This window comes from Aotus nancymaae, unplaced genomic scaffold, assembly GCF_030222135.1.
Source record: "Aotus nancymaae isolate 86718 unplaced genomic scaffold, 86718_ANA_hifiasm-v0.15.2.pri h1tg000014l, whole genome shotgun sequence".
Taxonomy (NCBI): domain Eukaryota; kingdom Metazoa; phylum Chordata; class Mammalia; order Primates; family Aotidae; genus Aotus; species Aotus nancymaae.
The window spans coordinates 79,763,963-79,787,723 of record NW_026988425.1 but is presented as its reverse complement, the minus strand read 5'-3'; the positions used below and the strand labels follow the sequence as shown (position 1 = coordinate 79,787,723).

The following is a 23,761-nucleotide window of genomic DNA, read 5'->3' as shown; positions in this document are numbered from 1 at the left end:
GTAGTACTTGATAATGTTTCTAGGATTCACTCTCATAGAGAGAAGTTTAATGTCAGTTTAGTGTTCCTTCTATATAATTTCTGTTCGGAAACTTACATAATTTTTTCTTTATCTTTAGAGTTGGAAATTTTACTTATATATATATATTTTTAAGTTCTGCCTGGAAACTAAATTTTCAAAAGGAAAACTCAGACTTTTTTTGGTTTAAATTTCTTCTAGCATTTATTAATTATTGATTTTCTTCCACCTGTTCTTTTTTCTTCTTCTGGGCCTTCTAGCAGGTCTTCTTGATAGTTCCTCCTAGTCCCCCTTTTTTCTCCTCATAATTTCTGTACCTTGGAATTTCTAGTCTGTGTTTTGAGATATTATTTCCATTTGATATTCAAGATCACTATCAGTCTCTTAATGGAAACCATTGTCTCAGTCAATTCATTTACCAATTTATAATTTTAAAAATCTTAGAGTTTTTTTTTCTTAATTCCAATTTGGGGAAAATAAAGTGACTATGATATATTAGAATCTCTTTAAGAGCTCGGCTTTTATCATGTTTGTCTGTTTAATAATTTTTCAAGGTAAAATTCACATAAAGTCATTTCATAATGAACAATAGACAATTAGTACATTTACAGTGTTGTATAAGCACTTCTATGTAGCTTCAAAACATTTTCATTAATCCAAAGTAAAACTCCTCTCAGTTCTTGATAATGACCAAAATGCATTCTACCACTGGATTTATCTATTCTAGATATTTCATATAAATGGAATCATACAATATGTAATCTTTTGGGCCAGAGTCTTTCATTTAACCTAATGTTTTTGAGGTTCACCCACCTGGTAGCATATATCAATGCTTTATTCTTTTTAATGACTGAATGACCTCTCATTTTAAATACATATCAGACTTTGCATATTCCTTCACTTGTTGATGGACATTTATACTCTTTCTACATTTTTACTATTGTAAATATCAAATATATGGTTTGCAAATATTTTCTTTCATTCTATATGTTGTGTTTTCAGTTAACTGTTCTGTGATGCACAAAAGTTTTTAATTTTGGTAGAGACAAACGTATTCTATTTTGTTGTTGTTGTTGTTGTTGCTATGCTTCTGGTGACATATCTAAGAATCATTACTAAATCCAAGGTTATAAAGATTTACTTCTTTGTTTTTTTCTAAGAGTTTTATGGTTTTAACTTCTGTATATAGGTTGTTGGTCTATTTTGAGTTCATGTTTGTATGTGGTGTGAGGTAGGGGTCTACCTTAATTCTTTTGCATGTGGAAATCTGGTTGTCCTAGCACCACTTGTTAAGGAGACTATTCTTTTCCCATTAAATTGTCATAGCATGATTGCTAAAAATCAGTTGTCTATTGTTGTATGGTTTTATTTCTGGACTCCCAATTCTATTCCAATGGTTATATGTGTACCCTAATGTTAATACCACACTGTTTTGATTACTTTAAACTTTGTAGAAAGTTTTTTGTTTGTTTTTATTTAAGTTATATTTTAAGTTCAGTGGTACAAGTGCAGGTTTGTTACATAGGTAAACTTGTGTCACGGGGTTTGTTGTATAGATCATCACCCAGCTATTAAGCCTAGTACTCATTAGTTATTTTCCTAAGCCACTTCCTCCTCCTACCCTCCAGCTTCCAAAAGGCCCCAGTGTGTGTTGTTCCTCTCTATGTGGCCATGTGTTCTCATTATTTAGCTCCTGCTTATAACTGAGAGCATGCCATGTTTGTATCTGTTCCTTTGTTAGTTTGCTAAGGATAATGGCTCCAGCTCCATCCATGTCCCTGCAAAGGACATGATCTCATCTATATACCATATTTTCTTTATCTAGTTTATCACTGATGGCCATTTAAGTTGATTTCATTTCCTTGCTATTGTGAGTAGTGCTGCAATGAATATACACATCCATGTGTCTTTATGATAGAATGATTTCTATTCCTTTGAGTATATACTTAGTAATGGGATTGCTGGGTGAAATGGTATTTCTGTCTTTAGGTCTTTGAGAAATCACCACACTGTCTTCTACAAGGCTGAACTAATTTATACTTCCACCAACAGTGAATCAGAATTCCTTTTTCTTTACAATTGCACCAGCATCTGTTATTTTTTGACTTTTTAATAATAGTCATTCTGACTTGTCTGAGAAAGTATCTCTTTGTGGTTTTGACTTGCATTTCTCTAATGATCAGTGATGCTGAGCTTTTTTTCATATGCATGTTGGCTGCATGTTTTGTTTTTGTTTTTTTTTTTTTGAAAAATATTTGTTCATGTCCTTTGCTAACATTTGTATGCGGTTGTTTGCTTTTTTCTTGTGAATGTGTTTCAGTTCCTTATAGATACTGTATATTAGACCTTTGTCTGATAAATTTTCTCTCCCATTTTGTAGTTGTTTCTTTACTCTGTTGATAGATTCTTTTGCTGTGCAGAAGCTCTTAGTGTAATTAGATCCCAATTGTCAATGTTTGCTTTTGATGCAATTGCTTTTTGCATCTTTGTCATGTAATCTTTGCCCATCTCTATGTCCAAAATGGTATTGCCTAGGTTGTCTTCCAGAGTTTTTATAGTTTTGTGTTTTACATTTAAGTCCTTAATCCATCTTGAGTTAACTTTTGTATATAATGGAAGAAGGGGATCCAGTTTCAATCTTCTGCATATGGCTAGCCAGTTATCTCAGCACCATTTATTGAATAGGGAATCCTTATCCCATTGTTTGGTTTTGTCAGGTTTGTCAAAGCTCAGATAGTTGTAGGTGTGACATCTTATTTCTGGGTTCTATATTCTGTTCCATTGGTCTATGTGTCTATTCTGATATCAGCACCATGCTGTTTTGATTACTGTAGCCCTGTAGAATAGTTTGAAGTCAGATAGCATGTTGCCTCCAGCTTTGTTCTTTTTGCTTAGGATTGCCTAGGCTATTTGGGCTCTTCTTTTTTGGTTCCATATAAATTTTAAAAAATAGTTTTCTCTAGTTCTCTGAAGAATGTCAATGGTAGTTTAATAGAAATGGCATTTAATCCATAAATTGTTTTGGGCAGTATGGCTATTTTCAAAATATTGATTCTTCCTATCCATGAGTATGGAATGTTTTTCCACTTGTTTGTGTCATCTCTGGCTTCTTTTAGTGGTGGTTTGTAGTTCTCCGTATAGAGGTCTTTCATCTCCCTAGTTAGCTGTTTTCCTAGATATTTTATTCTTCTTCTGGCAATTGCGAATGGGAGTTTGTTCCTGATTTGGTTCTTGGCTTGGCTGTTGTTGGTGTATAGAAATGCTAGTGTTTTTTGCACATTGATTTTGTATCCTGAGACTTTGCTGAAGTTGTTTATCAGCGTAAGAAGCCTCTGAACTGAGACCATGGGGTTTTCTAGATATAAGATTACATCATCTGCAAATAGAGATAGTTTGACTTTCTCTCTTCCTATTTGAATGCTTTTTATTTCTTTATCTTGCCTGATTGCCCTTGCCAGAATTTCAAACACTATGTTTAAATAAGAGTGGTGAGAAAGGGCATCTTGTCTTGTGCCAGTTTTCAAGGGTAATTCTTTCAGCTTTTGCCAATTCAGTATGATATTGGCTATGAGTTTTTCATAGATGGCTCATTATTTTGAACTATGTTCCTTCAATACCTAGTTTATTGGGAGTTTTAAACATAAATGGATGTTGAAAATTTTATCAAAAGCTTTTCTGCATCTATTGAGATAATCATGTGGTCTTTGTCTTTAGTTCTGTTTATGTGATGAATAACATTTATTAATTTGCATATATTAACCAGCCTTGCATCCTGAGGATAAAGCCACCTTGATTGTGGTGGATAAGCTTTTTAATGTGCTGCAGAATTCAGTTTGCCATTATTCTGTTGAGAGTTTTTATATCAATGTTCATCAAGGATATTGGCCTACAGTTTTCGTTTTTTGTTGTATCTCTGCCAGGTTTTGATATCAGTGTGATACTGGCCTCATATAATGAGTTAGAGAGGAGTTCCTCCTCCTCAGTTTTTTGGAATAGTTTCAGTAAGAGTGGTACCAACTCTTCTTTGTACATCTGGTAGACTACAGCTGTGAATCTATCTGGTCCTGGGCTTTTTGTTTGTTTGTTTGTTTGTGGGCTATTTATTACTGCCTCAATTTCACAGCTTGTTATTGGTCTATTTGGGGATTCAATTTCTTTCTGGTTCAGTTTTGGGAGGGTGTATGTGTCCCAGAATGTATCCATTTCTTCTAGATTTTCTAGTTTATGAGCATAGAGGTGTTCCTAGTATTCTCTGATGGTTGTTTGTATTTCTGAGGGGTCAGTGTAATATCACCTTTGTTGTTCTGATTGTGTTTATTTGATTCTTCTCTTTTCTTCTTTATTAGTCTAGCTAGTGGTCTATTTTATTAATTTTTTAAATTAGCTCCTAGATTTATTGATCTTTTGAATGGTTTTTTATGTTTCTATCTCCAGTTCAGTTCTAATTTTGGTTATTTCTTGTTTTCTGCTAGCTTTTGGATTTGTGTGCTCTTGATTCTCTAGTTCTTTAGTTGTTTAGGTTATTGATGTGAGACCTTTCTACCTTTCCAATGTGGGCATTTAGTGCTATAAATTTCCCGCCTAATACTGCCTTAGTTGTGTCCCAGAAATTCTGGTATGTTGTATCTTCGTTCTCATTAGTTTCAAAGAACTTCTTGATTTCTGCCTTCTTTCATTATTTACCCAAAATTCATTCAGGAACAGGTTATTCAATTTCCATGTAATCGTATGGGTTTGAGTGAACTTCTTAGTCTGGATTTTACATTTGATTGTGCTGTGGTCCGAGAGACTGTTTGTTATGATTTCAGTTCTTTTGTGTTTGCTGAAGAGTGTTTTACTTCTGATTATGTAATTGATTCCAGAATAAATGCCATATGGTGATAAAAAATGTATATTCTGTTGTGTTGAGGTGGAAAGTTCTATATATTTCTGTAAGGTCCATTTGATCTAGGGCTAAGTTCAGGTCCTGAATATCTTTATTAATTTTTTGTCTCGATGATCTGTCAAATATTGCCAGTGGGGTGTAAAATCTCCCACTATTAGTGTGTGGGAGTCTAAGTCTCCTTGAAGGTCTCTAAGAACTCACTTTATGAATCTGAGTGCTCATGTGTTAGGTGCATATATATTTATGATAGTAAGCTCTTCTTGTTGAATTGAATGCTTTACCATTACATAATGCCTTCTTTGTCTTTTATGATATTTGCTGGTTTAAAGTCTGTTTTGTCAGAAACTAGGATTTCATCCCTTGCTTTTTTCTGTTTTCTATTTACTTGGTAAGTTTTCCTCCCCCCTCCTATTTTGAGCCTATGTGTCATTGCATGTGAGATAGTCTCTTGAAGACAGCATATGAACGGGTTCTGGTTCTTTATCCAGCTTGCCACTCTGTGCTTTTTAATTGGGGCATTTAGTCCATTTACATTTAAGGTTAGCATTGATATGTTTGGATTTGATCCTGTCATCATGATCTTAGCTGGTTATTTTGCAGACTTGTTTATGTGGTTGCTTTATTGTGTCACTTGTCTATGTACTTCACTGTGCTTTTGTAGTGACTGGTAATGGTCTTTCCTTTCCTTATTTAGTTTTCTCATGCTCTCTATGTTCAGAGAAACTTCTCTAGGAATGAACTATAGAAATGGTCCCTGAAAGTATAGTCTTTGTAAAAGATTTTAAAATCAGAAAATGTGAGTCCTCCGACATTATACTATTTCAAGATTGTTTTGGCTATTAGGGGACACTCACAATTCCATACGAGTTTGAGAATTAACTGTTTCTTTTTTTCAAAAAAGGTCATTGAAATTTTCATAAAGATTGTATTAAATATGTAGATTTATTTGGGCAGTATGACCTCATAACAATATTGAGTTTTCAAAATTATTAACACTAATGTGTTTCCTTTTATTTAAGTCTTCTGAAATTTCTTTCAGTAATGTGTTGTAGTTTTCAGTGTACAAGTCTCTCACCTCTGTATTAATCAGGGTTCTCCAGAGAGACAGAACCAATAGGATATATATAGAAATATATAGAAGGATATTTATTATTTAGCATTGGCTCACATAATTACTGAGGCTGAAAAATCTCATGATCTGCCATTTGCAAGCTGAAGACCCCAGAAAGCTGATGGTATAGTTTCAGTCCAAATGAGAAAGCCTGAGACTGGAGGGCTAAGAGTGTTAAGTCAGTCCAAGTCTAAAAGCCTGAGAACCAAGATCACTGATGTCTGAGGGCAGAAGAAAATGGATTCCCCAGCCCAAGCATAGAGTCAGTTTACTCTTTTTCTGCCTTTTTGTTCTATTCAACCTTCAGATTGGAAGATATTCACACATATCAGTGAGGATAATCTTCTTTACTCAGCCTACTACTTCCAATATTAATCTCTTTTGAAAACATCCTCACAGACACATCCAGAAATATTTTATCAGCTATATGGGCATCTCTTACCCCAGATGACACATAAAATTAGCCATCATAATATCCTTGGCTAATTTTTTGGGGACATTTTATTCCTTTGATAGTACTGTAAATTAAATTAATTTCTTAATTTCTTTTTCAGATTGTTTATTAGAGGTATATAAGAGCATAATTGATTTATATGCATTGATCTTGTACTCAAAAACTTTGCTGAATTTATTTATTAGATTCAGTATTTTTTTGTGTGGATTATTGGGATTTTCTATCACGTCATCTGGAAACAGAGATAGTTTTACTCTTTTACTTCAATTTTGATACCTTTTGCTTCTTTTTCTTGCCCAATTACTCTGGCTAGAACTTTCAGTACAATTTGAATAGCAATGATCAAGGCGGCCTCCTTTGTTTTTCTGATCTTAGAGAAAATGCTTTTGTTCTTTGATCATTGAGTATAATGTGCATAGCTGTGGGTTTTCCATAATGCCTTATATTGTGTTGAGGAAGTACCCTTTCATCTTTTGGCTTAGTTTGCTCTTTGTTTTTTTCTAACTTTTAAGATATAAAGTTAGGTTATTGATCTTTACTTACATTTTAAATTTGTTTTTATTTTTAAGTTTTTATTTGTTTCTTCCAGCAGTTCTTTTTTTTATATATAGTTCTTTTTTTCTTTTTTCATGAGTGTTGTATCCCCTTAAATGAGTTGGTATTTTTCTTTGACTACTCACCAGGATTCAACCAGCCACTGGGCTGCCTTAGGCGGTGTCAGTTCTAAGAGTGGTACTAATCTCAATGGCCTATACCTCAGTGAGCTTAGCCGCAGAGGAGCCAACAAGTTACCAGTGCTCTGACAATGCAAAGAAATCTCTCTGCTTTTAGACTCTTCTGTTTTAAAGACAAGTTTTCTAGCCATTCCATCTACAAAGTAGAGAGAACTCACTAGCCCACTTAATAAGATTCCCTGTATATTCTCAGATCCACCAGGCTTACAGCCCCTAAAGATAGTCACAAGAATCTCCATGAGCCAAAATTAGTTTAAATATTCTCCCCACTTGTTGTTTCAGGGCTCCTTGCTACTGGTGCACAATCTATTGCCTATTCCAGGAGGGCAATTTCAATATGCCCTCTATTTTCAGACCTGGAAAAGCTCAAGGCTTCTAGCATCATATTTCCCCACATATCTGCCTATCAACATAGCAACTGCTGACTCAGAAAAGGTAGTTATCTAAACTGAATTTAAGAACACACATAGGGCAACAGTGGTATATTTTAGCTGCCATTTTCTTAGTCATTTTAAAATACGTATATATAGAGGCCAGGCATGGTGGCTCACACTTATAATCCCAGCACTTTGGGAGGCTGAGGCAGGTGGATCATTTGAGGTCAAGAGCTTGAGACCAGCCTGGCCAACATGGTGAAATGCCCTCTCTACTGAAAATACAAAAAACTAGCTGGGCATGGTGGTGCATGCCTGTAATCCTAGCTACTCAGAAGGCTGAGGGAGGAGAATTGCATGAACCCAGAAGATGAAGATTGCAATGAGCCAAGATCATGCCACTGCAGCCCAGCCTGGGCAACAGAGTAAAACTCCAACTAAAAAAAATAAAAATAATAAAAATAAAATATATGAATAGGTAATTATTTTATTTATTTTTTATTGTACTTTAGGTTTTGGGGTACGTGTACAGATCGTGCAGGATTGTTGCATAGGTACACACATGACAATGTGGTTTGCTGCCTCCATTCCCCCCATCATCTACATCTGGTAATTATTTTTTTAATTTAACAAACAGTTTTGTTATGTCTTGCAGCCATCCTTTATACATTGGAATACCTCTTAGAATTTTAAATGGGAAATATGATTAATATACAAAAATTTCATATATGGGCAAATTTTCAGGTATCTGTCTCAATTATTCATCTACCTTGTGTAAATAATATAATCACCATTATATTATAATAGTGGCAGAAGAATCGCTTGAACCCAGGAGGTGGAGGTTGCAGTGAGCTGAGATTGCACCACTGCACTCCAGCCTGGCGACATAGTGAGATTCCATAACAAAAGAAAAGAAAATCTCTTCCATATATTTTCCTCAAGCAAAATGCAAAGCTTTACTTATTTCTTGTCAGGAAATATTTTTTTTTATCTCACAAAAAAAAATAGATCAATTGAAACGTTGGAATAAACTTACTAGTTAGAAAATCTACCCGAAGTCATCAGAACTGGTGACTGATTACAATCAAAACAGATTGTAAATTGGACATACATGGTATCATAATCTTAATAATCTTTATAAGGCAGTGGTTCTTAAATGGCATTTAGTTTTCAGTCATTGACAATAAATGGATTGTTGTAAGCCCCCAGAGAACTTTTTGAAACTGTTATTAATAAATACTGCCCACACTTCCAAAAATCTATTGCAAGGTTTTTTCCTTTCTCAAAATACTTTTCTCTAGTTTTCCAAATTGTGAACAAGTTAGTGTTTCAACACTCTCTCACACAATTTACATTTGACTGATTATCCAACCACATCAAAATACAAAAAGCATATTCCTCATTATTCATATACTTTATATAAATAGCAATAATTTTGAGAGTATCTCAAATCGTTTGCAAATGTATATTAAAATTATAGCAGTTTTACCCTTTTACTTACAGTAGTCTCATAAGCTATTCATTTGTCACCATTAACATAGCAGGAGATTTTTCACCAGCTGATGATAGATGAGTAAATAGTAATTTAAGAAGTTGCTACACATACTATTACCTTATATATCTGTATTTTGCTGATTTGTCTTAGAGTTTTCAAATACTTGTTTTTATTTTCTTAGTATGTTCATCTTTTGACAAGTAGGAGAAATGAAACTATTCTTTAATTATACTAGTAAACAAGAAATAAGTGGGAATTTTTGCTTGCACAGTTACATGATATTCAAATTAACTAATTCTAAATTTTTTTAAAAAAAGATACTATCAGTTTTATTTTGGTTTTTGTTTTTGTTTTGAGGTGGAGTCTTGTTCTGTTGCCAGGCTGAAGTGTAGTGGTGCAATCTTGTCTCACTTCAACCTCCGACTCCCTTGTTCAAGTGATTCTCTTGCCTCACCCTCTCGAGTAGCTGGGATTACAGGCATGTGTCACCACATCCAGCTAATTTTTATATTTTTAGTAGAGACAGGGTTTCACCATGTTGGCCAGGATGGTCTTGATCTGCTGACTTTGTGATCCACCCACCTCGGCCTCCCAAAGTGCTGGGATTACAGGTGTGAGCCACCATACCCAGCCTCAGTTTTATATCTTTGTCATTATCTACACATACATTTAATAGCTTTTTAAAATACTAATTTTATTTTCTATTTGAATAGCTTACCAATACTTACCATCTGAACGAGATTTCTCTGCTTGCAGCTGGTCTTTGCTTATGACTCTATAAGGTAACATATTGTGATTTGGAAGTGCAGCTGTGACTAAAAGTTCCAATGCACTACTCATGACACATTTCACAAAGAACATAGTGCAGACTGTTGCACAGGATTCAGACTTCATTCAAAGATTTACCCAAATTGTGTATCAGCCATGTATATTCATAACTCATGGACAATTTTATTCTTAATAACTTTTAATACAGTATTTTTTGTAATTTTGGGAAACAAGGAAAATTATGAAGAAGCAGCTAATGTTTATGAAATACACCTACCACTAAATATATTTCAGTGTGTATCTTTTTATAAATATATACATACAGTCCCCCCACGTAGAGACCATACTATACACATTATTTTGAAGACTATTTTCCATACTAAGTATAATATCATACAATTTTTAAACATACTGGGGATTTGTTTAAGTCGCAATTCTTCTGAGGTATAATTGTAACTATACCTGCATTCCATGTTCAGAATAGTAAATTTGTTTCTTATAGACACCCAAACTTCTCCTTGAATTTTGCCTAGATACTGTTAAGAATTTACTCTCTCTTTTAAATAATTAATAAGAATGAGTACCCTAGTAGCTTAAACTCATAATAGGTATGGCTTATTCAAGGTAAAAGGTTTCTTGGTAGTTGTATTTTAATTATTAAACTCTAAATTGTATTAGCATATTCACTTTTTTTTCTTATAATTTCAAGATTTTTAAGATTCAAGGGGTACTTGTGAAGGTTGTTACATGGGTATATTGCATGATCCTGACGTTTGGGATACAACTGATCCTGTCACCTAGGGAGTGAGCATAGTATATCCAATAGTTTTACAGCCCTTGCCCCGCTCTCTTCCTCTCCTGTCCAGTAGTCTCCAGTATCTGTTGTTACCATCCTTATGTCCTTGAGTGCCCATGTATATCTCCCACTTGTAAGTGAGAAAATGAGGTATTTGGTTGTGTGTTCTTGCATTAATTCTCTTAGGATAATGGCTTCTAGGTGCATCCATGTTGCTGCAAATGACATCATTCTTTTTTTTATTTTCTGCCTGTGAGTATTAGCATTTTTAAAAATGCAAGAGTCTGTGAAAAAGCTGGGATGAGCTACTGTGTATGTGAGATTTTTGTTGTTGGTACTTCTTTTTTTTTAAGGCACATTTAGGGATGTTATTCTAAATGATGAAAAGTATTTCATACTTTAGTGATTTATGAAAGTTAAAAGTAGCATTCATAAGTAGATAGTGAGTTTTTTGTTTTGCATCCAATTTATTCAAACACTTCCTTTTGCAAAGGTTACTTAGAAATTAACTATGAACTGATTAAGGGGCTGACCTGTGTGTTTCTCTTTATCCTCAGTGCCTAAGACAAAAATTTGTGTTTGTTGCTGCTACTGCTGCTTCTACTGGTGTTCATAAAATTGGTAAGAAAATTATATTGCTTTCTGTTTTACTCTATTACTCATCAATAATTTGAGAGAGTTAATGAATACTTAGGTAACCTCCAAGATGGAGTTCAACAAATATGATATAATAAAGCAAAAAAATCAAAGTTATCTCTTGGTAGAAGTATTAAAAAGACTTTGAAATCTGGGTATAAAAATTTATTTGTGTGGATCAATTATGTGCCCAGGTTCACAAGCAAAGTTCTTGCAGTGAAGAGCTCACATATCCCTTATTACTCTGGCCTGATTTTCTCTCTATTCTTGCACACTAAATAAGGCCCTCAGCCCTTTGGCCTTAACAGATAATGTATTTTATGACAATTACTACTGCTCTTTAAGCATCCTTCATTTTTAGTAACAAACTATATTCTTAAGATTTAACATATCAGCTACAAAGCACCAAAATATGATTGGTGTTCAACTTATTTATTGGTGCTTTACCTTAGAGAAAACAAATATGATTTGAATGGTATTCATGGACCGTAGATACTGAAGTCCTGAAGCATGCAAGTGTGGATTGACTGCAGATATCAGAGGTCACCATCTACGATTCCTCAGAGGATGGGGCTACTAAAAATAGTATCTCCTAGAGTTTTTATGGTGTTAGGCCTCATGTTTAAAACTTTAATCCATCTAGAGTTAATTTTTGTATAAGGTATAAGGAAGGGATCCAGTTTCAGCTTTCTACATATGACTAGCCAGTTTTCCCAACACCATTTATTAGATAGGGAATCCTTTCCCTATTGCTTATTTTTATCAGGTTTGTCAAAGATCAGATGGTTGTAGTTGTGTGGTGTTCCTTCTGAGGCCTCTGTTCTGTCTCATTGGTCTAAATCTCTGTTTTGGTGCCAGTACTATGCTGTTTTGATTATAGTAGCCTTGTAATATTGTTCGAAGTCATGTAGCATGATGCCTCCAGCTTTGTTTTTATTTTTATTTTTTGCTTAGGATTGTCTTAGCTATGCGGACTCATTTTTGGTTCCATATGAAGTCTAAGGTGGTTTTTTCCAATTCTGTGAAGAAAGACATTGGTAGTGTGATGGGGATAGCATTGAATCCGTAAATTACTTTGTGCAGTATGGCCATTTTCATGATGTTGATTCTTCCTAACCATAAGCATGGAATATTTTTTGATCTGTTTTTGTCCTCTCTTATTTCCTTGAGCAGTGGTTTGTAGTTCTCCTTGAAGAGACCCTTTACATCCCTTGTTAGTTGTATTCCTAGGTATTTTAATCTGTTTGTAGCAATTGTGAATGGGAGTTCACTCATGACTTGGCTCTCTATTTGCTTATTATTGATGTATAGGAATACTTGTGAGTTTTGCACATTGATTTTGTATCCTGAGACTTTGCTGAAGTTGCTTATCAGCTTAAGGAGATTTTGGACTGAGATGATGGGGTTTTTGAAATATACAATCATGTCACCTGCAAACAGGAACAATTTGACATCCTCTCTTCCTATTCGAATACCCTTTATTTCTTTCTCTTGCCTGATGACCCTAGCCAGAACTTCCAATACTATGTTAGAAAACCTAGCCAGTACCATTCAGGACATAGGCATGGGCAAAGACTTCATGACCAAAATACCAAAAGCAATGACAACAAAAGCCAAAATAAACAAGTGAGATCTAATTAAGCTTACGAGCTTCTGCACAGCAAAAGAAACTATCAATAGAGTGAACCAGCAACCAACAGAATGGGAAAAATTTTTGCAACCTACCCATCTGACAAAGGGCTAATATCCAGAATCTACGAAGAACTTAAACAAATTTACAAGCAAAAAACAACCCCATCAAAAAGTGGGCAAAGGATATGAACAGACACTTTTCAAATGAAGGCATTTATGCAGCCAACAAACACATGAAAACAAGCTTATCATCACTGGTTATTAGAGAAATGCAAATCAAAACCACAATGAGATACCATCTCATGCCAATTAGAATGGCCTTCATTAAAGAATCTGGAGACAACAGATGCTGGAGAGGATGTGGAGAAATAGGAACACTTTTATACTGTTGGTGGGAGTGTAAATTAGTTCAACCATTGTGGAAGACAGTGTGGCAATTCTTCAAGGATCTAGAAATATAAATACCATTTGATCCAGCAATCCAATTACTCAGTGTATACCCAAAGGATTATAAATCATTCTATTATAAAGATGCATGCACACATATGTTTATTGTGGCACTGTTCACAATAGCAAAGACTTGGAACCAACCCAAATGCTCATCAATGATAGACTGTATAAAGAAAATGTGGCACGTATACACCATGGAATACTATGCAACCATAAAAAAGATGAGTTCATGTTCTTTGTAGGGACATGGATTAAACTGGAAACCATCATTCTCAGCAAACTGATGCAAGAACAGAAAACCAAACACCACATGTTCTCCCTTATGAGTGGGTGTTGAACAATGAGAACACATGGACACAGGGAGGGGAACATCACACACTGGGGCCTGGTGGTTGAGGGGCTATGGGAGGAATAGTAGGTGGTGGGGGGATTGGGGAGAGATAGCATTAGGAGAAATACCTAAGGTAGATGAAGGGGCAATGGATGCAGCAAACCACCACCATGTCACATGTATACCTATGTAACAAACCTGCACGATCTGCACAGAACTTAAAGTATAATTAATTAATTAATTAATTAATTAAAACAGTATCTCCAAATTGGAAATGAAGTTTTTATTTGCAGGCTTTCCCCTTGGATGCTTGCTAATGATGAGAAGGCTACACTGCATGGCAAAGTGAAGACTGTTTCAATAGGGAAACAGCCTTAGTAGTTACAAAGTTTTGTGAAACTCTGGAGTGCTCAGCTTGATACAATTACATTATATATTTACCATGATTCCATTATATATCATGAGGTCAGTATGTTTCATGAGATTCTGTAAATCTGACACTTGTGGCCTTATCAGATCATCCCTATGATTTCCTAAACTCTAAGGTTATATGGGTAGAGAAATCTCAATACCAATAACACTGTACTTACCTTAAACTTCTATTTATATTTTTAATACTTATAAATAAATGTATTTCCTGATTTTTAATGTTTTTATTAAAAATAAATAAGCTCATAACATTTCCTGCAGTCTAGTGTGTGGTCTATCATTTCTTACAACTGATTTAGATAATGGGGTCTGGAGAAACATGGAGGTGATGACAGAAGAAAATATCATAGATGAAGGCAAAAAGGTAACTAAAACTGATAGAAAGAACTCCATAAACCTAAAATCTCTCTGTATATTCACTTTCTTGGACCATTTATGATTTAAATCAGTGATTTGCTATAAAATATTTGTATTGACTACTTGAAATTTACTTGACTGACTTTTTTTTTCATTAAGGTTTTGACAGTGAACCGTAAACCCTAAAAAATAGCCCATCTTCATTTTCCTCTTTCTTGGAAACTCTCAATATAAGAGTTTTGCTTTCTTTCCCCATTTCAGCTTTATCAGCATTTCTGTCTATATCAAGCATATTTATGAATATAATCACATACTATTATCTTCTCTATCTCTTTTCAGTTTGCATGAATACAGCTTAAGTCATTTAAAGATCCCAGATACGTGCTAATTAGAGTGTCCACCCTAAAGGTATCAGTAAATCAGACTGCTGCTAATCTAGCCTCTCAGTGTAGTACTTTGAAATGCCCTAGGATGCATAAGGGTATTGAAACATATCAACCCCAGAGAACAAAATTTATCACCCCTGTCAAATAATACTCACACTGATGAATTCTGACATTCACCTCAATATAAGTCAGAATCCACTTATTATTTAATTAGCCAATTCTATGTAATGTTTGCCATTAAGTTTGACAACATATGCAGCTTCTTTTTTTCTCATATTATGGTATAACGTAACATGAATTAAAAAGGAATCTAAAATTGAAAGTTCAATCTTCAAAGTCATGTATTCTTTGACCTGCTGTTTGACATTCTTTCAGTGATATTAGTTTTTGTGAAGAATTAAACCCTATTGCAGCATTGTAAGTTCGGTGACATTTTTAAAATACAACTTCTTGACATCAAATTTAGAATTATTTCTATGGGTAGCTTATGGGTAACATAATGGCCCATATGGTTTATCTGAAATATGATTGTTATTCAAATAGTCTTCATCCCAAATATACATTTATTGAAAAACTGAGCCACATTTTCTAATCGTGGAAATAGTGGGATTTTCCTATACAATCAAACGTGCTTCTAATTCCATTTCTTGTATAGGTGGTATAGCTAGATCTCTAAGACTAGCAGGAAAGTGGATAATCATTCAGTCAAGCACCTCATTGCCATAAACCTCATTAAAAAGAAAAAAAAACTCTCTGAAATCTGAGTGTCTGTGAACGCTTGCATGATACAGTGTATAGAAACTGTTCTGTTAACCAGCATGCTGCCCCTCATTACATTATTCTAATAACAATATCCTCTTCTTTTGTGGAATTTTTCTTTCCCCATTTGATCCATGTGTTTCTAGTGGGGACTGTCATTAGTATACCACTTCCCTAGTCAGAAGTTGGGTGAGTTCCTAACTCATACTGAGACCAACTAATTGCTCCATTCCCAAGGCCACAGTGATCTTGTTAACAACAAATGGGTGACTCAGGCTGAACCAGAGGACATCTTAGTGATCCAGGATTTTTCTTGGCTTCTTTGTCAGACTTGCAACAGGGCTGGATATTCACTCTGTCTGTGGTACTCAACTCCTTGCAGAAGGGAGCATGTGAGCGAGTGAGTGTGGGACCCAGTCAGCCACTCTGGGCGCTGTCACAGGAATAAGCTTCTTGCAGGGCCCACAGCAGGCCAGACCAGTCATGAGCAAGTGAGTGGAGGATCAGGCTGGCCAGCAGCTCTGGGTGTCAGCAGGAGCAAGCTCCCTGCAGGGTCGACAGCCAGACCAGGTGTGAGTGAACAAGTGAGGGGTCCGGCCAGCTGCTCCAGGCTCCAGCAGGAGCAGGCTCTGTGCGGAAACTGTGCCTGCAACCCTGAGACCCCAGAGGGCATGTTGTAGTGCTCTCTTAGCTCTGCTGTCTGTGGATTTCTGTCTGTTAACAACTCAGTTGACCCCTTGCCTCCCCACGTGGAGCAGCTGTCCTCCACCAGTGAGGGCAAAGGGCCAGTGTAACTGCCTTTTTGTGTAACCGCACTTGGTGGCTCCTGAGCTCTTGTCAGAATCCAAGAAGAATGAGGTCAGGCAGACATTTGAAGGATAGCGAAGGCAAAGAATTTTATTGAGCAATGTAAATGGCTCTCAGTGGAGAGGAGAGGGGAGTTAGAGAGGGAATGAAGGGCAGGTAGTCTTCCCTGAAGTCAGTTTGTCTCCTCCCTGAGGTCTGGCCACCTCTTCCCCAATGATAAGCCATCTCTCTTCCCCAAAATTTGGCAATCTCTCCTCTCTTCTGAGTGAGTCTGGAATCTTCATACACACAGGATGGTGGTGGGGCAGGCCATAGGTAGTTTTGGAAAAGGCAACATTTGATTGGCTCTTTCTGAATAATGCCTTTTTTTTTTTTTTGTGAGACCGATTCTCGCTCTGTCTCCCAGGCTGGAGTGCAGTAGCGCTGACTCGGCTCACTGCAACCTCTGCCTCCCAGGTTCGAGTAATTCTCTGCCTCAGCCTCCCGACTAGCTGGGATTACAGGCACCTGCCACCACGCCTGGCTATTTTTTTGTATTTTTAGTAGAGACGAGGTTTCACCATGTTGACCAGACTGGTCTTGAACTCCTGACCTCATGATCACCTGCCTCAGCCTCCCAAAGTGCTGGGATTACAGATGTGAGCCACTTGCACCTGGCCTGAATAATATCTTTTTACCAATCAGGAGAGAGTGGACAAACAAGAATGGAAGTTCACACTTTGGGCTGCAGATTTCAGACTTTTCAGCTGGAAGGTAGAGTTTCACTGGGACCTGCTCCTGTCTACCTAGAATTTCTCTGCCTCTATCTTTAGTAGGATATAACTGAAAATTCTAAGAATCTCCTTTTTGTCTCTTGAGCTATATAGATGGGAGGTTTTTAGTCTGGAATAGTCTAGAGCCATATTCCCAATTCTGGAGAAAATTTATCTGGAATAGAAAAATCTGATACGCAGAATAAATCAGAGATAAGAATCAGCGAAAGGAAGTACCTGGGTAAAGTTTATAAATTCTCAGTCCAGTTCCACACTTCCATATGTTGCAGGTTGTTTATATTAGACAATAAATTTCTCATATTTGCCTGAGTTAGTTGAGTTGAGGTTTTGTCACTTGCAACTACAAGAGTTTTAAATACACTGGAATATCTGAAAGTCTTAATGGTATTTTTCAGGAATTCTAACAGCTTCTGATTAGCCTTAAAAAGTGCTTAAAAGAAAAGCAAACTTGCATCTAAGCAGATATGATATGCAATACACACAAAATACATAGTGTTATAGTAACATAATAACTGCTTTTAATGATCTGTCTCAAGGAGGAAGCACCATTTATAAAGATTTTCAGATCATGAGGTCTTCTTAGATAGTCTGAATCCTGGTTATTATATATCCCAGCTGTGTGTATTGAGCAATTTACATAAAGTCTTCAGTCTCTGTTTTCTTATCTGTAAAACAAATATGGTAGTAAATATCTCATTTGATTCTTTCAGTGTCTGTCACATATAAGTTCTCAAAACTAGTATCTATGATTAATATCTCATCTCTACTATTTTAGGCACTTATAACTAAGGTGTCCTAACCAAATATCTTATTTAGCATAATGAGTCCAAAAACTTCATTAATTTAAAATATTTACTGGGTATTTACTACCTGTAGAGATAAATAAGGCTTATAGCTTTCACTTATAGAAGTTACAGTTTTACAGAAGAGAGTGTAAATATGCATATGTTGTAGAATTCCACCTAGTGGGACACTTAGTGTCTTGAGAAACAACACACAATATAGAATTATTTTGTCTGGAAATTCATCTTGACAGAGTTACCTAAGCAAACTCTTGTGAGTCCTCTTTAGGATAGGTTTATAAACAGACTTCTAATCAGAAACTATAAAAGCCAGATGATGAAAGAATTTCATATTTCTTTTTAAAAAAATATATTTGGGGGCATAAGTACAGATGTTTTACATGCATATATTGCATAGTGGTGAAGTCTAGGTTTTTGGTGTACCCATCACCAAAATACTCATCATACCTGATAGGCAGTTGTTGAACTCTCACCCCTATATTTTGTTGTGTTCAATGTCTATATTTCCACTCCATATATCCATGTGTACCCACTGGCTAGCTCTCACTTGTGAAAACATGCAGTATCTGACTATTTCTGAGTTACTTCACTTAGGATTATGGCATTCATTGCCATCCATGTTGCTGCAAAAGAAAGATTTTATTTTTTATGGCTGAATAGTATTCCATGGTGTGTGTGTGTGTATATATATCTCACATTTCCTTTATCCAGTCCTCCATTGGTGGACACTTAGGTTCATTCTGTATCTTTAATATTGTGAATAGTGCTATGATAAATACAGGTACCTTTTTGATATAATGGTTTCTTTCCCTATGGATAGATAACCAATAGTGGGATTACTAGGTCAAATAGTAGTTCTATTTTTAATACTTTGTGAAATCTCCATACCGTTTTTCATAGAAGCTGTACAAATTTACTTTCCCACCAACAGTGTATAGGCATTCCCCTTTCTCTCAATCCTCACCAACCCCTGTGAGTTTTTTTAACCTCACCCCTTGGTAAAAGCCAAGGTAATAGCCATTCCAACTGATAAAAGATGGTATCTAATTGTAATTTAGATTTGCATTTATTTAATAATTGGTAATAATTAATGCTTTTTAATATATTTTTCTGCTTGTATGTCTTGAAAACTATCTGTTCATATATCTTGCCATTTTTAATGAGGTTGTTAGTTCTTTTATTCTAATTGAATTGAGTTCCTTATAGATTCTGAATATTAGCCCATTTTCAGATAATGGCTTGCAAATATTTTTTCCCAGTCAGCAGTCTGTTTGTTTACTCTATTGATTTTTTTTTGCTGTGTGGAATCATTTTAAATTAAGTCTCATTTGTCATTGTTTTGTCGTGTTTGCTTTTGAGGACTTGGTCATAAATTCTTTGCTTAGGCCAATATCCAAAAGACTTTTTCCTAAGTTTTCTCCTTTGATTTTTGTTATTTCAGGTCTTATGTGTAGGTCTTTAACTCATTTTGAGTTCATGTTTGTATATAGTGAAAGACACTGGGTCCAGTTTCATTATTTGACATATGGCTATTCAGTTTCCCCAGCTCCCTCATTGAATATAATGTCTATTCCCCAGTGTGTATTTGTTAACATTATTGAAGATCAGTTGGTTTTAGGTATGTGGTTTTATTTGTGGGTTCTCTATTCTGTTCAATTGATCTATGTCTCTATTTTTGTACCAGTATCATGCTGTTTTGGTTACTATAGCCTTGTAGAATAATTTGAAGTTAGAAAATGTGATACCTCCAGCTTTGTTCCTTTCTTCTTTTTGCTTAGGATTGCTTTGACTATTTGGGTTCTTTGTTGTTTCCAAGCAAATTCTAGGATTTTTAAAAATTCTGTGAAAATTTACATTGGTAATTTAATAGGTACCGCATTGAATCTGTAAATTTCTTTGGGTAGTATGATCATTCTAATGACATTGATTCTTCCAACCTATGAGTATGGAATGTTTTTTCATTTGTTTGTGTCATCTATGATACTTTGTAGTTCTCCTTGTAGAGATCTCTTACCTCTTTGGTTAAATATATTGTTCTGTTTTTTGTAGCTATTGTAAAAGAAATTGAGTTATTCAGGACCAGGCACAGTAACTCATGCCTGTAATCCCAGCACTTTGGGAGCCCAAGGTTGGTGAATCATATGAGGGGCAGGAATTCATGACCAGCCTGACCAACACAGAGAAATCCCATCTCTACTAAAAATATATTTAAAAAAAAAAAATTAGCCAGGTGTGGTGGTGCATGCCTGTAATCCCAGCTACTCAGGAGGCTGAGACAGGAGAATCGCTTGAACCCAGGATGCAGATGTTGCAGTGAGCCAAGAGGGCAGCATTGTACTCCAGCCTGGGCAACAAGAATGAAACTCTGTCACAAAAAATAAAAAATTGAGTTCTTAATTTGGTCCTCAACTTGATTATTATTGGTGTATAAAAATGTTACTGACTTCTTTATATTAATATCGCATCCTGAAACTTTACTGAATTCATTTACCAAATCTAAGACTTTTTTGGTGGAGTCTTTATGGTTTTCTAGACAGAAAATTCATGCATCAACAAACAGAGATAATTTGACTTCCTTCTTTCCAAGTTGAATGTCTTCCCCACTGCTCCCTGGTGTGATTGCTGTGGCAAGAACTTCCACACTATGTTGAATAAGAGCAGCGAAAGTAGGCATTTTTGTCTTGCTCCAGTGCTTAGAAATAATGCTTTTAACTTTTGCTGTTAATTAGGATGTTGTCTGTGGGTTTGTCATATATGACCTTTATTATGTTGAAGCATGTAATCCATTTACATTCAAGGTTGATATTGATATGTGAGGCTTTGTTCCTATCATATTGTTGTTTCCAATTTTTAAAATATCTTCTTTGTTTCTTTCTTTACCTTTTTGTCTTTGTGATTTCATGAAATTCTGTCATGTTTCCATTTGATTCCTTTCTCTTACTCCATTGTGTGATTGTTTAATAAGAACTGTTAGTTTTATATTTCCATGTGTTTTCATAAAGGTGAATATCAACCTATCATTTATTTCCATGTTAAAACTCCTTTGAGCATTTCATGTAGGGCTGGTCTAACAGTGACAAATTCCTTCAGTGTTTGCTTACTGGGGAAAGAATTTATTTCTCCTTCATTTAAAAAGCTCATTCTGCCCAGATATAAAATTCTAGATTGTCAGTTTTTTTTTTCTTTTAGCTTTTTGAAAATGATACCCCATTCTCTTTTTCTTTTTTTTTTTGAATGGGACAAATAACTTGATTTTAGGCAGTCTGAATTCTTCACCCCATTCTCTTTTGGCCTGTAAAGTTTCTGCTAAAAATTTTGCTGTTAGTATGATGGGGTTTTCTTCATAGGTGACTATACACTTATCTTTGATTTTTCCATAGTGGAAAGAGAGAACAGAGTAAGCATCCAACTTCCCTGTCCTTTTAAGATATTGCCAGGAAGGCTGCCTCTCACTCACCTCACTCAGAACAATGAAGGAATCTACACAACTATATCAGCTAATCTGCCTGTGGCCTGTTGGGCCAGCTGACCAGCATGTAGACCTCAGTAGCCAGATAATCCATGAACTTTGACAGCTGGTGTTCCACATACCACCACAGCTGGAACCAATACATTTCCACAGTGAGAATGCAGCTCTCAGCATCCATCATAGACCTCAGAAATAGCTCAATTTTGCAGGACTAAAAGAAGGTACACAACCCCAATACTGTTTCATCAGGAGGGAGGGAGAGAAATAGAGCCTGGACTCATCATTCTAGCAACTTGGTATACTACCCTACAAAAAAGAGATAGATTCATCTTAGGACTTAGTATGGGTCTTCAGGTGAACAGACGGTATGAAAACCAAAGAAGTCTCTTTCAGGAGAAAGATAGAGAAATGAAGCTTTTTCCAATACCTAGATGTATTAGTCTGTTCTCATGCTGCAAATAATGACATACTCATGAATGAGTAATTTATAAAGGAAAGAGGTTTAATTGACTCACAGTTCCACATAATGGGGAGGCCTCACAATCATGGTGGAAGGTGAATGAGGTACAAAGTCACATCTTACATGATAGAGAGCTTGTCTATAAAACCATAAGATCTTATGAGACTTATTCACTATCATGATAACAGCACAGGAAAGACCCATCCCCATGATTCAATTACCTCCCATCAGATTCCTCCCACAACACATGGAGATTATTACAATTCAAGATGAGATTTTGGTAGGGAAACAGAACCAAACCATATCCCCAGGCATTGCAGGACACTGCCCTAGAGAAAAGGAGGAAGCACCCAGGACAGTTCTAGGATGAATAAAACTCACATAATCCTAAATCTTTTCCCTCAGAAGAGAATGAAAGAAGTAGAACAGATGCATCCAATAAAAGGTTTGAGAAGCCCCCCAGAATCCTCAGCTTGAATGATTAATGAAGGCCTTTTATGATAAAGCTAGTCTAAAAACTGAAAAGTATAATAAACAGCAACATAAAAGCATATTTAAGTATAGGTCTCACTGGTAATGGTAAGTATATAGACAAAGGCAGAATTAGATAGTACTGTAATGGTGATGCATAAATAACTTTTAACCCTAATATAAGTGATAAAACATAAAAATATTAAGACTAATTATAGTTGCTGAGTGTGGTGGCATGTGCCTATAATTCCAGCTACTAAAGAGGCTGAGGCAGGAGGATCATTTGAGCCCAAGAGTTTGAGACCAGCCTGGAAATATAGTGAGACCCTGATATAAAAGAAAAAAAGGAAGGAAGAAAGAAATGAAAAAATTCCAGTCAAAAATATTTGTTAATAAATACAGAATATAAAAAGAAGTAAATTTAGACATTAATAACATAAAAAGTATATCATATTTACATATAATTGAAGTTAAATTGTTGTCAGTTTTTAAAAGATTTATAACTACAAGATATTTTAAGGAAAACTTAAGGTAACATCAAAGGAAAAAAACCTGTAATAGAAACCAAAAGGATAAACAAAAAAACCCCAAATATATTATTACAAAAATTATTAAATCACAAATGAGTACAGTGAGAGACAAGAGAAGAACAAAAGAGCCACAAAAAGACACAAAACAATTTAAAAATAGCAATGGTATGTCTTTACCTATCAATAATTAATTAAATAGAGTGGTTAGAGTTACTAATCAAAAGATAAAGAGTGGCCAAGTGAACAAAAAAACAAGATGCAACTACATGTTTTCTATAACTCACTTTGTATTTAATGACACATATGTCTAAAATAAAAGGATGAAACAAGATATTCTATGCCAATGGCAAACAAAAGAGAGCAGGTAGCTATACATATATCAGAGAAAATAGACTAAGTGAGAAACTGTCAGAAGAGACAAAGTAGTGATAATATAAAGATATAGTCAAGGAAGAAGATATAAAAAGTATAAATGTATATGCATCCACCATTGCAATACATAAATATATAAAGCAAAATGGGTAGATGTGAAGAGAGATGTACAAAGCAACACAATAATAGTACACACTTTAATATGCACTTTTCACATGGCTAGATCATCCAGAGAAATAATAATCTAGGAAACAGCATACTTCACCCATACTATAGAGAAAATGTACTTAAGACATATGCATCCACCCAAACCCAGAAAAATACACATTCTTTTCAAGTACACATGGAATATTCCCCAAGATACATTACATAGATCACAAAACAGGTCTTAGAAAATTTAAGAAGATTGAAATCATACTACATGTCCTTTCAAACTACATACAATGAAACAAGAGATCAAT

General features: G+C 35.3%; 1 pseudogene; it reads right to left on the bottom strand.

The window, feature by feature from the left end:
- Window positions 1-5,566: 5,566 nt before the first annotated feature.
- Window positions 5,567-5,673, bottom strand: LOC135275080 (small nucleolar RNA U3; annotated as a pseudogene).
- Between the last annotated feature and the right edge of the window lie 18,088 nt (window positions 5,674-23,761).